The sequence below is a fragment of the Crocuta crocuta genome, unplaced genomic scaffold, assembly GCF_008692635.1.
Source record: "Crocuta crocuta isolate KB4526 unplaced genomic scaffold, BGI_CrCroc_1.0 scaffold156, whole genome shotgun sequence".
Taxonomy (NCBI): Eukaryota; Metazoa; Chordata; class Mammalia; order Carnivora; family Hyaenidae; genus Crocuta; species Crocuta crocuta.
The window spans coordinates 1,887,709-1,905,747 of record NW_027531308.1 but is presented as its reverse complement, the minus strand read 5'-3'; the positions used below and the strand labels follow the sequence as shown (position 1 = coordinate 1,905,747).

The 18,039-nt window shown below is 39.1% G+C and overlaps 1 protein-coding gene across 1 annotated transcript in view; it reads right to left on the bottom strand.

Annotated features, from left to right (window-relative positions):
- The window catches only part of FMN1 (formin 1), a 286,938-nt gene that overhangs the window by 37,274 nt on the left and 231,625 nt on the right, over positions 1–18,039 (bottom strand).

Here is an 18,039-nt window from a genome sequence, read left to right as displayed (position 1 = left end):
CCGGCTGTTCTCTGCCACCAGCCGATTTCTAATTGGCAACTTCCAGGCTGTGTTATGTAGACAGTTGTCAAGCTGCCGGTGCGTCTAAATTCACTGAGAGGGACTCTTTCCACAAAGAATTCTACATTGGTAAGATTTTGGAATGGCTCTATAAAGAGGGTTATTTGGGGGTAAAATACCCCAGCATCCAAAATGTAAAAAGAGGTACCACTAAGAGTCCCAATGCACACTGCGGGACTTCTGAGGGCCTGGGAGGAAAAGAGCCTTCAGAAAAAAGTGAAGAACCTAGAGATCTTGAGTTTTCCTAAGCAAAGGGCAGCCACTTCCATGGTGTGACCTGGAAGCTCTACCAGCCTAATGTATTCCTTCTGTCACAATGTGTGACATTTTCAACCATGTCATTATATGTCTTAAGTCTTCAAAATGCTCTGAACAAAACAAAAACATGTCACCTGGAAGAAAAATGTTTAAAGACTAGAGTCACAGACTCAAATTCTAGCATCACCAGCAAACAAGGTAACTGCAGGCTAAGTGCAAGAATCTTGATATTCTCAGATTCTAGGCCTCGCTTCTCAATGCTGGGACTGACACTGTCTCAGTGTAGGGAGGCCAAGAGGGAGCGGCAAGAAAGTAGGAAAGCTAGGCCCCACATGAGGGCAGTCATTTCTCATAAGGGGTAGCCACAAAAATGTCCAGAGCATGGTTGTTGCCTATAGGAGACTTTATGTGGATTACTGAATTAGGGTGCCGGGGAAGCCACAGAGCATGCCACATAGGTACTAGGTACCCACAGGGAGAGATGGTGTTTAAACAGAAGATGGCAAGTCTTAGGTGCAAATTGTCTTCACCCTACAGCTTTGACTAGCGGTAGCCCTGAACATATGTGTGAGATTTACTTAGTCTCCTCTTCTACAGTAGTATATAGGTGTTTCCTTTTCAGCTTACATTTCCTACCGCGTGTGTGGTGGGGGTTGGGTAGGCTTCTTCAAAGAGTAAGTTTGCAGGAGTTGTCAGATACTGATATGGCACCAGGCAGGGGATAGAGAAATAACAGGCATCCCCAATCCTACCCTTTTCTCTTCTCTTTCTGTCACAAGTAGCTGTCTCATTGTCTGCAGGGAGTTAAATACAATGATTTTCCAAGTTAGAGGAATACAGTAGCTGCTTAGGATGATGACAGTCTCACATTTCAAGATAATAAAAGCAGTAAGAAAAACAAATCAGAGTACTAAAAATGAAAAGCTTTGCTCAACATCAGTTCTGTCTTCTAAACCTCTTTATCAAGGGTATGGACCCACATGATGATGGAGAATTTCTGGAAGTCCTTGGAAAAAGGTGAGTGGTAAGTTTGCTTGGTGACCTACCTACACAGACTGTAATCTTTATGTCATTAGTAGAACTGTGTTGCTTGTCTTAAGCTTCTATTTTCTCCACTAAAGAACAATACTTATTTCTCATAACTCTGTCCCAGGGAGAAAGCAACAGGAGTTCTTTAGAAGGGATTTTTTTGTTTGTTTGAAATATTTACGTGGATTTTATTTAATGCATCCTTCACTGAATAAAGACCATTTGCTTTTCTAAGAAGCTTTAATACCTTGGAGTTTTGCTTCCTGGTTGATTTTATAGCCATTGAATCGTGAGTTATCATAATGTCATCCCATAATGACCAGTTTGAAATTCCTAAGTACTGTGGCGAACCAAGTGAGGCAGAAGTCAGGATCATTAAATTCCAATTTTTCAGCCCAGCTCTGCCACTTAAGTGTCAGGGACAAGTGACACGTTTCAGTTTCCATCTCTGTAAATGAAGATGGCAGTGCCTACCTGTGCCTAAATATGAAGGCTACCTGACAAGGGGATGAGGCGTGCTTGCATCAGAGCCTCTGCAGTCAGACCTCTGATGGCTCCCTGTCATGCTGAGACCGCTGGCATTTCGAGCTTCCAGAGGGATGGGTGCTTTGACCAAGTTTAATGCTGGGAGAGCACAGTGGAAAGAGCTTGGGATTTGCGTCAGGCTGGACCAGGTTGGCTGTGCTCTGTCACTTATTGACTGAAAGACCTTGGGGAAGTCACTTAACTCCGCTGAGCCTTACCCATACGACTGGAATGGTAAGATCTCCCTTGCAAGGTGGTTGTGACTTTGGAGGTACTGAGCATGAGGGATTAACACAGAGACCAACAAACAGTAGACACTCAAAAATGCAGCCATTTATTATTTAATTGGCGAGAAGCAAATACTAGTAGTCTTTATTCCAACTGTCTGCCTTTGGAATGAGTACAAAATTTCAAGCAAACGTTCCTTTCTTTCTTTTTTTTTTTTTTTAAATTTTTTTTTTAATGTTTTATTTATTTCTAGGAGAGAGAGAGAGAGACAGTTTGAGCAGGGTAGGGTCAGAGAGAGAGGGAGTCACAGACTGAAACAGGCTCCAGGCTCTGAGCTGGCAGTCAGCACAGAGCCTGACGCGGGGCTCGAACCCACGAACCGCGAGATCATGACCTAAGCGAAAGTCGGACGCTTAACCGACTAAGCCACCCAGGCGCCCCCGTTCCTTTCTTTCTTAAGAAGGTCAACAACCACTCTCAATAAAGTATAATTTTGCTTATGACCATTTTCAAGTCCAATCAGGTGTCCTCTGCTTAGAACCTCACTGTTTTCCCCATTTTACTTACAAAGCAGACATCCCTACCAAGGTGCCTAAGGCTTGTCTACAGGAAGGTGTCCACTGTGTCAGACCTAAAGTCATTTTATTTGCTGTTTCAGCCCATTTTGTTTTATTTTACCCTCAGGGGAAAAAAAAAGACAGAACCTGATTTATAATTTGCAAATGCCTAGGAGTCAAGGGGATAGGTGTCAGGGGCTTATGATTTTTCTACTTAATGATCACTGAGTTATCAATCTCTGACCTGATTAACTGAACCACTTCTCATACACTAAATGAAAGATAGTGATGCAGGGGTCTACTTATCAAGGTAATTTTCTGAGACCAAAGATTCCTTCTTTAACCTCTAGGGTCTATGATCTACAATAGGTTCTTTGCATTACATAGAAATCCCAGGTCTCTGCACTGCACCCAAATTACCAACTTAAAAGGCAAAGTGGATCATGCTACCACTGTGCTTCTGTGTTCATTAGCTTCCTCTCTGTACAGGGTGAAGGACACTCACACAACACAGTAAGCCCTTCACAACCTGGCTCCTCCTACTTCCCACCACATGTCTCATACTCCTGTTGAGTTGGACGCTGTGCTGTTTGTGCCACTCAACCTGTTTCCTTGTGCCTTTATTTTTGGGGACACGGTTTCTTCTGCTTTGAATCCTTCCACCTCCCTGTCTTCTCCTTCCCAAACACCCCCACTGTAAATGTCTTTTCTTCCTTCAAAAACCAAGCTTTAAGGTTACTTCTTTCATGAAGACCTCCCTGGGGGCCTTTCCTTCATCAGCTGGTGAGCTGCTTTCTGGGCAGCACCAGCCACACTGTGTTCACATATGTGGACCACAGTACGGACACCATTTGTTGGAAGTCTGCTTTTCCTAGTAGACTCAGTGTTTCATGAGGGCAGCAACCAAAATCTATTTCACAGTGGAATTTCAGAGTCTGTTTCTCTCAACCTGAACACCTGGTAGGTACTCCACTTCTCTGACAGGTGAATAAACTGAAAGCAAGGGGCCCACACTAGTGGAACATAGTCCCCCTAATTGTCTCCCCACTGGGGGATCAGAGCCCATTTCCTGGCACAACAATTTCCTTGTTTTCTTTTTATCAACAAGATAGAAGAGAGTACTGATTTTCATCCTGATATATCCTATGTTAGATCAATATATTATTTAGAATGACAGATCACATGGGGCACCTGTGTGGCTCAGTCAGTTGAGCATCCTACTTCAGCTCAGGTCATGATCTTATGGTCTGGGCATTAGAGCCCTGTGTCGGGTTCTGTGCTGACAGCTCAGAGCCTGGAGCCTGCTTTGGATTCTGTGTCTCCCTCTCTCTCTGTCCCTCTCCCCACTCACTCCCTGTCTCTGAAAAATGAATAAACCTCTAAAAAAATTTAGCATGACAGATCATGGATAGATACATTTAACACTGGCCCTTGAGTTTTGTCCATATTGGACTAAAACATTCAAATAGAGTGATTATGAAAAATGTAGAGTTTTTATAAATAAAATGACACTTCCAGAAGATATTCAGACTATGAACACTTGTCATCTAAATGTACCAAAATATTCAAGGTTTTATCCTCAAGAGGCTAGTATTCATGCACTGAAAGTTCTGAAGAAGGACATCACTCTTCAAAGAAAGCGGGGGTTTTATGCCAAAGATAATTAAGTCATGTTTATGGATACCCATCTGGAAGGTAGTAAAGAGTGGAATGAGGGGAAGGGATAGAGGTTGGAATATCTTCCCAGTATTCTTTACACAGTCTATTACACTTTAATATACCATGGTTTATGGACCTGACATTGTTGGTATAAACCAACAGGACGCACAGTAAAGAAGCTGTTTTTATTACAGCTCTCCAAATAGAGGAGCCAGGTGATGCTAACAAGGAAACAAAGGGACCACACTCCACTTCATGTGGTATCCATCTGATGGGAACATGGCAGCCATTTTTCATTTCTTAGAAAACTGTCCCGTCATGTACTTTCCAGGAGATAAGAATGCTTTCACCAGCAGAGGCAACAGCACACGTACACTGGAAAGAGGGATGACTTTTCAACATTTGAGAGGGGGGAAATATACATACGTGGAACTACGGAATTATGGGGGTATCTTATATTTACATTTTTCTCTTGGTATACTTGCCCAAAAAGGATGCTATCCTCCTAACTAATCTTCCTATTTTATTAGTTTTCCTGGTTGTGATTAAACTGGGATGATCATTTCTGGCCTGTCACAGAGTCAATGGCCTGTCACTAGACATTTACAAATGTCTACTTGGATGGTTAACTTGAAGAGCATAAGGGGCTATCTGTGAGGCTTTCTATAAATTGGTGTGAGGCTGGGTAAACGCATGCTATCAAGGTTCCCAGTATTCAGGTATAATTTGGTTTCTAGGTCACCTGTCTAAGCCTAGGTGGAGTAGAAAACCCAGGCTTTTGATGAAGTACTAAGTAAAAGACACTGTATTGGTAGACTTTGAAGAGGCCTTTAGAGTAATAAAATCAAAAGAACCCAGGTACAAGGAGTCTTAAAAGTCATTTAGTGTAACTCTCAGGCTGAAGTTTGAGTCGGAATCCTTCTGTGTTCAATCAGACTTTCCAGATCTCACTGCTTTCATCATTTTTATCTGCCATTTTCAGTTGCCTTTATAAGTGAACCTGAATATTCTTATGGGGATCAAAAAAAAAAAACACCTAATATTGTTATCACCTTAACTTGGGCACTTGGGGCTTTTCTCAACCGAAATTCTTCATCTGAACTGCATAATGTGGAAAGTGACTTGACTAGCTATTCTCTAAGTCTCCCCCACCTCATATGTATATAATTTAGTACCATTTTATTTTTTACTAAAAAAATGTTTTTAAGTTTATGTATTTTGAGAGAGAGCGAGAGAGCGAGAGCGAGAGTGCATGCGCGCATGAACAGGGGAGGAGCAGAGAGAGAGAATCCCAAGCAGGGTCCACACTGCCAGTAATCTTATAAAATGTGAGATCATGACCTAAGCCAAAATCAAGAGTCAGATGCTTAACCAACTGAGCCACCCGGGTACCCCAAGTAGTACCATTTTAGATGGCAGGGAGATCTAATTTGTTACACACAATGATGACCTGAGGGCAACAGGGCTTAATTCTCTCATAAATGGTTACAAAAAGTGAGTCCTGATGCAATCAAACTTACAAACAACTCATGATCTTCTGTTATTTACATTTTTATATTTCAAAGCATGGGTATAATATTAAAATACCTTATAAAATATCTTACTGATATAATAATTTGAATGAGAAAAATTTCCCTGATCATGTAATAAAAGAACTGTATGATTATTTTATATTCTGTGATGACGGTAATAATTATTTGTGTAGGTGGGGAGTATAGTTTAAGAGGTCACAATGTAACTCTAAGTGCTCATCAGATTATGCATCTGGTTTGTTCTCTATAGTAATTATAAAAAAAATAAAAATTTTATCCACTCACAATTCTAGAAGGTAATCAGACTAAGAGTACAATTGGGATCTAAATGAAATAAATTTATCCACAGTACACAAGTCAATCCACTGTAAAAGCTTTATAACTTTTTTTTTCCTCTAATAACTTTTTTTTTCACCTTCACCTCCACAGGTTAAGTTTTCAACTACTCCCAACATGGACATAATGCTCAATCTTTAGACTGTAGAAGAATTCTGCTCATTCTTCTTAAAGGCAACCATTTATTTACCTGTTAATAGTCTATGATCTTTTCTCCTCTGCTTCTGTATAGGCCAGTGATGTCCTTTAATTTTGTACAACTATCTGTACACAGCAATTTTTTTGGCATCAAGGTGACATAGATGCAATTACTTGAGAAGGTTCATACGACCGCATAATCCATAACCCAACTATAACCTAGTCCAACAATTTAATGTCATAGAAATAAGAAAGCGAACACCCAAGTTGATGCAATGACTTTCCTGTATCTAAGTCTCGGCTCATAATCCAATATACTTCCCAGTGTCCCCTGCTACTTCCCAACAAGCTTGATTTGTTTCTAGAATTCTCAAATAGTAAGGTGGTATCTTAAAGCTGCACTAAATGGCACATTTTCCATAAAAGTATATACATCAGAGAGAAAGTGCCACGATGGAATTTCAGCTTTCATTCTAAATTTCCTGACTTTTGGTGCTTTAAAACAGACCATGGGGGTAAAATTTTAGAATGATTCAGTGAGAGGCTCATTAACATTAATGGGAGTCAGGTGGCTGCATTCTCAAACAGGGCCTGAATTTCTCCATATTATCTCATCCTGTAAGTCCATATATACCTTTAACTTATCAGCATTAATAGAAGTGACATCTCTTTCAGAAAAAAAAAATGTTTTTACTTGGAGTTATTTTTTCACAAATATTTCTAAACAAACATAAAATATTAATTTTCACTTGGAGAATATACGTAACTCCTGTTTCCTATAGTGTTTATCCTGTCTCCCTGGCATCTCATTACCAATGGGAAGGCTCATCCCTTCCACAGTGCTTTAGAATTTTTTTCAGGGATCAGGTAGGGATAGTGAACTCTGTAGTCTCATCATTCAGGGAGAAGACACCAAATGAATCATCATTTAGGAAATCATAGGAATTGCAAAGAAGCTAGATGTAGAAAAGAGAGCTGCCCCCATTTTGTTTCATCAAGAATCTTGATGACACTTCAAAGCCAATGGGGTTCAGAGTCACAAGCCTCTAAATAACCAATTGGTGACAAATTGCAGGTATTCTAATATTGGAAGAAGGTCTCCTTTCCCAAACCACTCTGTCCTATCTTGGAATTAACACTAGCATAAAAGTACATAATTTCTGGAAGGCATGGACTGTACTTTTTAAAAAATTTATATTTAAAATTTAGCATTTGAGACTATAAACTTAGTGTTTATAAATCAATAATTTGTTGCTTCATTAATTGGTGAGAAAGACTACAAAAGCAGCTACTAGTTTGAATTTGTAAGTTTATAAGCAAAGTGGTAACAGGCTCCATGGTCAGTTTTCTCTCTGATTTAAAGCAGTGCTCTTCAAAATCAAGGGCCTCATTTTTTTTTTATATCATAGCATTTTAGCACTTGATTTTCAATAGATATTTCGTTAAGCACTACATTAACAAATGGAAAAAATTTGGCACCAATTGGCTTCTCTGGGTTTCCCATAACTGCCTCTGATGACTATCTCTGTTATTTAGAGCCAGCATTTAATTCTTTGTATCTCAACTTGTCCATCTGTATAGTGGATAAAATGAAACCCTACACCTGAGAATCAGCTAGAAGAAACCTAAGAAATTACCTAGTATAAGCCTCTCATGCTATAGTTTATAGGTGAACAAGGTTAAATAATAGGGGACTGAATAAATATTGGATTTTATGATCATGGAATAGTGTACTGAACTGTGACCCCTTCAGCCCACCAGTCACAGCTAATGGGATCCAAGGATAGTCTATCTGCTGGCCGATCAATTGCTTAGGAAGCAGTTCAGTACAACTGCCAGGAATAATCAGGTTGACGGTGGCACCACTATGATGGTGATAAAGAGGAAAGGGAAGGAGGAAGAAGGAAGGACAAAGGGGGAAAGAGGAAGAAGAAGAAGAAGAAGAATATTCACTGAGTACTCAGTGTGTGTCAGGTAATATGCTAAGGGGTTTACGTAGATCATTTAACCTTCTTAACTCCTCAGATGAGTTCTTCATTGTGGATAATAATGGAACTAAAGCTTTAAATCACTCCATTACTTTCCAGCTATTGGCCTTGGGCAAGTGAGTTTAACTTGGCTAACAGTGAGTTCTCTAATCTATAAATGAAGGTAATAATAGGACTTATATTAGACAGTTGTTGAAATAATTAAATGAGATGTTTTTAAGGTGCTCAGCCCTCACACTTGGCACATTATCTCAGTAAATGTTAATTATTACAAGCATTACAACCACTACCATAACAGTTCTTAGTTGCTCAGTGACCTTTGCTTGTTCAACTTTTCTTGGGCATCCATGAGACCTGTCTGAGTAGTTGAGCACCCGTTTTTCCTTTAATAACATGTCTATCCCTACATCTCCCCAAGACCTGAAGCAAATGTACTAGATCCAAGTATCTCACAAATTGAGTTTTTAAAGGATATCATGGTGATAAAATTCAAATATAAAGCAGTAAATACAATGCAAGTAAATTGTTACAATGTATGCCACAGAAATAAATTATGTATCTATTAAAATATCAGAAAGTAATATATCAAAACAATACAGTTGCTACTTCTGCCTTTCTGGTCAAAGGGGGAAAGAGGAATCACATGCTGTTTTTATTTATTTATTTATTTATTTATTTTTTTTTTTAAAGAATTAGCATCATTTAATATAGCCAGGAAAAAAAATGTATTTGGAAGCGGAAGCAGAGCACAGTGGAAGTGAGTGACTTGCCTAAGGTCATACAACTAGTTTTGGGCAAAAAGAACTTGTTTCTTTACTCATTGTTGTTTTCACTATACCACATTGTTATTCTCACATGTTCCTGCTTAAAAACTCTAAAACTGTCCTATCATTATAGACTAGAAAATTAAAGAAATAAGAACTCATAACTGGAAAAACAAGTATTTGAATGAATAAGTTAAATTGAAAAGCACAGTCACCTACATTAAAGTGCTAAAGCCCTTTATTTATACCTTACACACACACACGCGTGCACACACACAGGCACACACACACACACACACAAATGTAAATTTTACCATTTCTATAAGATAACTATCCCTCATATTTTTATGAATTTTCCAGAAATATATACAATATGAAGAATGGTTTTAATCACATTATAAAGATGAAAACTCAGATAAAAGCTGTTATGCATGGTCAGAGATCTAAATAGATTAAAATTGATTTTAGCTAATCAAAAAGGAAGAGAGGAAAAAGAAAGCCATACTCATATATCATATAAAATATTACATGGTACCCATACCTTTATAAAGGAGATTTCCTCCTCGTCTAGATTTATTTATACTAAACCACTTACATTTTTCTTTGTAGCATAAAACATTTGTTAAATAACTGAAACGCTTCCTTTGGAAAAACAAGTATTCCTGTGTTTAATCATGAATGTACATAAGTAATCATAGAACATCCATTGCTATCCTTAAATGGGGCTTCTTTTAGGACCTTGGCAAAGGTGCTGCAGTGTACTTGGGAAACCAGATCCACAGGGGGACTGAAAAACTGAAACTCAGAAAATTCTCACTGTCCTGATATCTGTTATTGCTCTGAATATCAAAATACTTTATTACATTTTCTTTCTTACAGTCCAGAATTTGTCATCGTTGGGGATTTAAATTGGTCTGCTAAAAATGGTACCCAAGAACTATACCCTATTGTCAAGAATCATGAAGCTACCAAGAATCTAGGTGCAGGGAAAGCAAGTGATAGATTCTGGGTGAACTGTGATTCCCAGAGAAGACACTGTAGAAGAGATTTTCCACATTAAAGCACATTTAATTGGCTCAGCCGGTGTAGAAGTTATGCAGAAGAACTATTAGTGCAAGTGATCGTTATCAGAGTCAGTAGAAAAGAAACAAAGAAATGAGGTTCGTTTTTAAAACTGACCACACCTTTTAGAAGTCTGCTGAGTAAAAGTGCCGATGGTGAGTTTAACAGAATTTAGGGTGGCCCCTCTGGACTTGCATCCTCCTTCCCTGCTCCCCACCCCCGATTTTAACAAATCTTTATAATCTCTCCCAGATTTTAAAATAATTCCTCATTGTAGAACACATGGATATCTGAGGGGGGAAAAAGATAAAAATAGTGCAGAAGGCTTTCTTATGTAATGGCCTCTACTAATATTTTGATTCATTTCCGTAAATGTAGGTGTACGTTTAGAAACACAAAGCCACTTGTGCTGGTTTATATAGTTGAGGCCATACTGAAGATATAATTCAGTTTCTTGCTTTTTCATTTAATGTGTCAAAGAATAGGACTTTTAAATGAATACTTTTAATGACACTTTATCTTTTGTCATTTAATTGGTAATGGTTGAAAATAATTGTTGGAAAATAAGCTTTTTTTCTCCCTAAAGTGGGTATGAAACCAATACAAATAAAATAATTTTCTAGAAACCTAAGATAGCATTTCAAAATAATTTTCTGACGTTTCTTCAATAAGATCTTTTAGGAGAAAAATGTTTGGTTATGAAAGACTATTAAAATATTATCAAATGTAATTAAAGCAGATTTTTATCTTTTGACACAAATTGTTTTACTCTTTAGTCTTCTGCTTTCTGTAGCTTAGAAATGTTTTAGATGGCCACAAGTATTAAAATCATGTCTTAGGTTGCAAAATCAGTTAAGATTTCTTTCCGCTGTGTTTAAACCTAATATGTCTGTTCTGTATTTGGAAAATACAGGCTAAAGAAAATATCCTTAACAGAAAAAAATACTGAAGGTCAGTATCCGCTTGGAAGCAAGTGTGAGGCCTCTGAATATAAGACAAGACGTATACACGCATGCACATACGCTCAGCAGGAAATAAGTCTCCCTTAAAAACTGAGAGCAGAGGAAACGGTCAAATAATAGGTAAATTGGAGAAGTGCCACTGTCTTCTTTAGGCAGGGACCTGAAGCTAATTGTGCAAATGGCATAACGCTGATTTCAGAAAGAAGAAAGAAAGAAAGAAAGAAAAAAGCTCCTGAAACCAGAGGCTTGAAATGTTTTACTGGAGAAAAACCATAGCATTACCTCCTCCTGTGGGATGATAACAATGATTTATGAAGCTGAAGTCATTTCTTGTGATTGTGCTTCAGGGAGATTGGTTTCACATGATCTGTGAAACCAGGCAGTGCAAGCTGAGGAACCACCCCGCATGTTCAACTCAGGCTGGGATCTGCCCTCTTCAAGGCGGATTCCAGAGCTCCGCGGAGGGGGAGGAAAAGCTATTGCTTTCTGATCCATGAACCACCTTCTCCCCTCCTACAAGCTCATTAGGTGTACACACGGCTCTCTTATTCTCTCTCCTTTTAAAAGTATTACTACTCCTGCATTGTAAATGCGCAGCAGGATAGTAGCAAAGCCGAGATTAATTCCCCATGGAGTTATATGGCTTGTTCTCACCCACGATGACTTGCACCATTTCAAAGGTGCTTATGCTGCTGTTTTTATGGTTGGTCACTAACTTTATTCTGGCATATGGCTGTTGGCGCCATGACACGGAGCGAACATTTTATACCTGAATTAAAGTGGATATTTGACAGTTTCTGTCAGAAAGTTCAGAGCAAAGAATTTGTGGGACAAGATTTATTGCATATTTTATATGGGATACATCTGTTTCTTTGCTAGCTTTGGTCCTTCCCTTAAAAAGAATTTAAAGAAGGTTCCCCCCCCCAAAAAATATAATGATGGACAGAAAAAAAAAAAAAAAGCCAAAGCAGAAGAAAAATATGGTCAAAAATTGGGTATTTAGAACCTGGTTTAAAAAAAAAGACAAACAAAAAGATACACTCCTCATTCTGAGGAGGAAAATGACTCAGAGTCATGAATAAAAGCTCAGTGAAACAATACTGTTATCATTGGCAATTATTTTATGGCTGGTTTAATGCCACTTACATAATGAAGTTAAAAACTTAAGTGCATAACCTACCATTTTCTGTAGACATGAAACATGACTGGAAAGAATAATTTGCCTTTGATGTACTTTTTAAGATTTCGCCATCCTAAAATGGTGGGGGAAAGGGAGAGAGGCAAACCATGAGAGACTCTTGAATGCTGACAAAAACTGAGGACTGATGGATGTGGGGGGGAGGGGGGATGGGCATGGAGGAGGGCACTTGTGGGGATGAGCACTGAGTGTTATGTGGAAACTAATTTGACAATAAACTATTTGTAAAAAAAAAAAAAAAAGATTTCGCCATCCTAAATGGTAAGCTATATAATAAGTCCAACTGCATCAGCATTAAACAAAAGAAAACTACAAATATTTAAACATTTAAAATCGATATGCCTAAAGATAAATGCAGACAATTTCCAACTGAAGTCCATCAACACAATGTGAAGGGTGTATGTAAACTTCATCTTCATCTAAAAACTCTTCCTAGTGTAGCAAGGGAGCACCAGAGCAGAGATTCGTGATCGTATAAACTCTGGACTCAACCCGGACCCCTGTATGACAACACAGACTACTTTTTCTTGTAACTGCTGTCGGACAGCCTTTGATTCTCTATTGCAAAACTGAAATAAAACTTGCACTCTTAATGATTTTGAAAAGCCCATTTTTAGTTACTTTAGGTTGTATGCATTCTTCTTGTAAAACTATTAAACATTACAGATAAAGCCTTCTTTAATGGCCTTCTGCTCCCCAGCCTCTGCTCCCCCAAGACATACCCTCACCCTCTCCCAAGACTCAACCACTGTTACCAGTTAGAGCAACATAACTTCTGAGAGTCCCTGTACAAGCGTGCCAGGTTTTCTTTCCTTCCTTCCTTCCTTCCATCTGTCCTTCCGTCCTTCTTTCCTTCCTTCCTTTTTTTTTTCCTGTTTATTCATTTTGAGAGAGTGAGAGCATGAGAACTGGAGCAGGAGAAGGGGCATACAGAGGGGGAGAGAGAACCCCAAGCAGGCTTCACGCTGTCAGTGCAGAACCCGACGCAGGGCTTGATCTCGCAAACTGTGAGATCATGACCTGAGCCAAGGACAAGTCAACGCTTACCCGACTGAGCCACTCAGGTGCCCCTATAACCAGGTTTTTCTAAGTCAGACATATGGAAGTTCACTTGTTTGCTCATCAAGGAATCATGGCTTTAATTTTAGTTGACACTGTCCAACAGTCCTCTACACTGAGTACTATTTTATATTCCTCACAGCCAGTAACTGATAATACTAAACTTTGTAATTTTTGCAAATCACATAGATTTTTGATACAAATCCTTACTACTTATATTGCAAACATATTTTCCCATGGTTTTGCTTGACTTTTAACTTAGTTTGCAATATCTTTCATTTATAAACTTAACTGTAAAGCAGTCAATAAATACTTCCTTCATGTCTTTACATATATACATTTTTTTCCTTTTTGCCTTTTATCTTTTTATATTTAAGTCATTAATCATTTGGCATTGTGTAGGGTAGGACTCCATTTTTTTGGATAAGCACTGCTCAGACAGTATTGATGTTCTAAATGATAGAGCATGCAAATAATGACTTGTTCTCTCTCACATTTAAACATGTTATTTCTTCTCCCTTCATATTGCCTTGGCTACGGTTTTCTGCCTCTGGGTAAAGTTGACCCATTTGTGTTTACTGTGATTACAGATGTATTTGGATACATCTCTACTGTATTTGTTTTTTCACTTTTATTTACCAGGCTTTCTAGCTATTTACTTTTCCCCGTTTCCTGACTTGTGTTGGAGTCTGCAAATTGCCTTTGCGTCATTTTTTCTTGACTCCCTTGAAAAGAAAGGGGGAAATGGTGGGGGAAAGGGAGAGAGGCAAACCATGAGAGACTCTTGAATGCTGACAAAAACTGAGGACTGATGGATGTGGGGGGCAAGGGGGGTGGGCATGGAGGAAGGCACTAGTTGGGATGAGCACTGGGTGTTATGTGGAAACTAATTAGACAATAAACTATTTGTAAAAAAAAATAAAAAATAAAAAAATAAAAGAGAGAGGATTTAGGAATAGTCAACTTCCTGGGCTTTGTGGGTCTCCAAAGAATTCACTTTCCCCTTTTCACTTCCATGATGGTTTGGCTAATGTAGAATTATAGCTCTTTCAATAAAAGACACAATGTCCGGGAAGACCTGGGGGCTCAGTCGGCTAAGCACTGGACTCTTGATTTTGGCTCAGGTCATGATCTCATGGTTCGTCAGTTCGAGCCCTACATGGGGTTCTTGTGCTGACAGCATGGAGCCTGCTTGGGATACACTGTCTCCCTCTCCCTTTCAAAGATAAATAAACATTATAAAAGATGCAATGTCTTTCTCTTCATTTCTAGGAAGTAATCTCATATTGTTTGAGTATTTCTTCTTCTCTTGACTTGTATTAGGTGAACATTGGATTAAATATTAAATTTCTAAATACAGTTTTTTTAGATCTCAGCATTTCTCCATGCTTCCCAGATATTTCTCTCCTCATGCTGTATTCCAGAAGAGTACCTTAACTTGATCTATATTTGAATTCACTAATTTGTCTTCAGTGATGTCTATTTTACTATTTTGTGCCTTCAATAATTAAAAAAAAATTATCAACCCAAAATTTCATTTCTATGTTCTCTAATGGATTCTTTAATATGGAGTCTTGTAATTTTTTGAGATTATACAACAAATGTTCTGAAGACCTGTTCTGCCTATAAGTGCATTTTCTCAGGTGTATGGTCTGCTTGTTGAGATTGTTGGCTTTCCTCAACTGTTGATCCTGGATAGAGAATCAGCCTTTCTAGGTGAATCTCACCATTAGGTACAGGACTAGGATATGCTGCAGCTCACATTTGAGTTGTTCGGGGGAACATAGAGGAGGGGAGAATATTTCACAAGGCAGGGTGCTCTGTCATACCCTGAGACATCATCAGCTACTCAAGACACAGCTCTGTCCCTCCCACCCAAGAGCCCCTTTCATGGCCCTCTCTCAGGGCCCTCTCTTCCGGTTATAGCTGCATACTCCATGGTGTGGCCAAAGGTGCTGTCTCTGCAAAATAAAACTCCTCCAAGGGTTGCAATTCCAAGGAATTGCTTAAATTTCAAAATTCAAAGTTTTGCATTTCTCCCCTCCATAGACTATGATGATAGGTAGATCGTGCGTGTTTTCCGAAGTTTTAAAACCAAATGAGATGCCACAGTAGCAATCTCAGTGTTATTGTCACAAGTAACGATAGGGGGATATCAATAATCATAACTAACCACCTGAACATGAATATCTATGTTAAAGGAGCTGAGTGGAAAGAAAGCCACACAGACGGTACAGAATGCTCTACAGGTAACTTTCACATTTGCAAAGATTTTCTCCACAGATTGGGCTTCTCTGAACTTAGAAGCGAGAGGCACAGTGCCTGGAGCCCTAACATCCTACTGCAGAAACAGTTGGAAGGCCATGTTGGAGCTGTATGCCCCTGCCCGAAGCCATGTGTTTCCTTTTTTACAGTTCTATAAAATGGCATCTGTGAATAAATGAGATTTCATGTAAGTGCTAGAAGCCACACACAGTTGGAGAACAAGGGCTTGGGGATGGCAGCACATGCTATCACCAATAGATACCATGCTGCAGTCACGGGGAGGACTGGGGGGTACAGGTATGAGCAGGACTGGCTAAGGAAGGGGTTTTTAAAAATCCTTGGTCTCTTTATTATTGATTATATTAAGTAAACCTGCACATCATTTGAAAGGGGACACATGCCATTTCCTTCATGCCATGAAACGCAAGTCTACTTGGGTGGGATCTGGAGTCCCACAGTGATAGGCAGAGACTCAGATTCTTGCACAGCTTCCTTACTCCCAATACTTCATACATTACTGATGCATGAGCTGCATACAGGTAATGCTTTACAGTTTAGCACACATTTCCAGAAATAGCGATTCTAGTATTATTATCATGAACAACACAGTACTTACCAGTGGCAAGCCAGACACTATTGCCCATATTTATATTAGTCAATGTCTCAACCATTCTGATCACTTTCTCCATCCCCTCCACTGGTTCTTCCTCCTCTTCTCCCTCTTGCACTCTAGATATATCCAGCTCCCAAGGCTGTCCTCTCTTCTATCTTTATATAATCAGCTAGACACATCGCTACCATTCTTCTGCTGATGAATCTCAAGTTTATATTGTCGACTCCAAACTACATTCTCAACATCCACATTTGCACTTCCCCTGCCCTGCTGGACACCATGACATGAAAGCTACCCAGGAATTCAAATTCTCTCTGAGTTCCTGACCACAACACAAACCTGCTTCTTTCATAGTCTTCCACCACTCCATAAATGGCATCACCAGTCACTAGGATGATCAAAACCTGGAAATTATTTTTGGCACCTTCCTTTGCTTGGACGCCAAGATCAAAATCATAACCAAATCCTTGTGTTTTCTACTTCTAAAATATACCATATTTTTCTATCTCGACTTCCATCATTCTGGGCCAAAGTGCTATTGTTTTTCACCCGAGTTACTTCAATCACCTGCTTATATCTATTCCTGCCTGCTTCTGTTGATTTTCTACATAGCAATCGGAATAATCCTTTAAAACATAAATGCAATCGCATCACTTTTATTTTACAAACTCTTCTAAGGCTTCTCACTGAATATTGAATGAAATCCAAATCCATTTTCATGGCCTTCAGGATGCTTCATGCACAGCTTGCCTCAGTTCCCAGGGTACTAGCCCATTCTGGTTTCTCAGTAAGTCAAGCTCTCACCTTAGGGCTGCCACCCATGATATTCTTTCTGATTATGTTTTTCTTCCTACATTTCCCATGATTAGACCTTGCCCTGGGTTAAATGTCAGTTTAGAAGAGAGGCCTGCCCTCCACTCTTTTAAAGTAGGTTTCTTTATTATTTTTTTATGTTTGTTTATTTTGAGAGAGAGTGAGAGAATGCATGCAAGAGTGAGGGGTACAAGGGGAAGAAGAGGGAGAGGGAGAGGGGGAGAGGGGGAGAGGGAGAGAGGGAGGGAGGGAGGGAATCTCAAGCAGGCTCCATGCCCAGTGCAGAGCCTGATCTGATGCCGAGCTTGATCCTGTGAAATGTGAGATCATGACCTGAGCTGAAATCAAGAGTCAGATGTTCAACCAACTGAGCCACTCAGGTGCCCCTTAAAGTAGGTTTCTGAAAACTTGTCCCCCATCAAACCTAAACATCCCACAATTTGTAATATACAATATTACAACATAATATGCTTTGGGTTAGTTGTTTCTTTTTCTTCTTAATTTTAAGTTTATCTATTCTGTTCATGACTATATAAACAGTGCCTGGCACAGAATCTCACTCACTATAGGCACTCAGCACTGGTTGAGTCAATTTTCTCTACTATTTTATGCATGATACTTGCCCTACTCTAGTCACATCTGTTTAGGATTGGCTCTCTAGCCGAGGCTGTGAGATCTTTAAGCCAGGGAGCTGTCTCTTGCCTTTGCTTGGCACAATATCCAATACATTGTGGGCCTACACATAATAAATAAATGGTTATGATTATGCACTCAGTAATCTTTTTTCAAATCGTATTAGACCTGACACACAAAATCAACTTGGGAGATGTTGTTTAGAGTAAGTAGTCCTGAGAAGTTAAAAAAAAATTGGTAATAATCAGAGGCCAAGGAAACCATGGACAAGGTCTGTTTGGATAACAAAACATGAATGATGGAAACAAGTTTGAAATAGTAGTCAGAAATAACTCCAAGAGAGACCCAAGGGAGCTGATT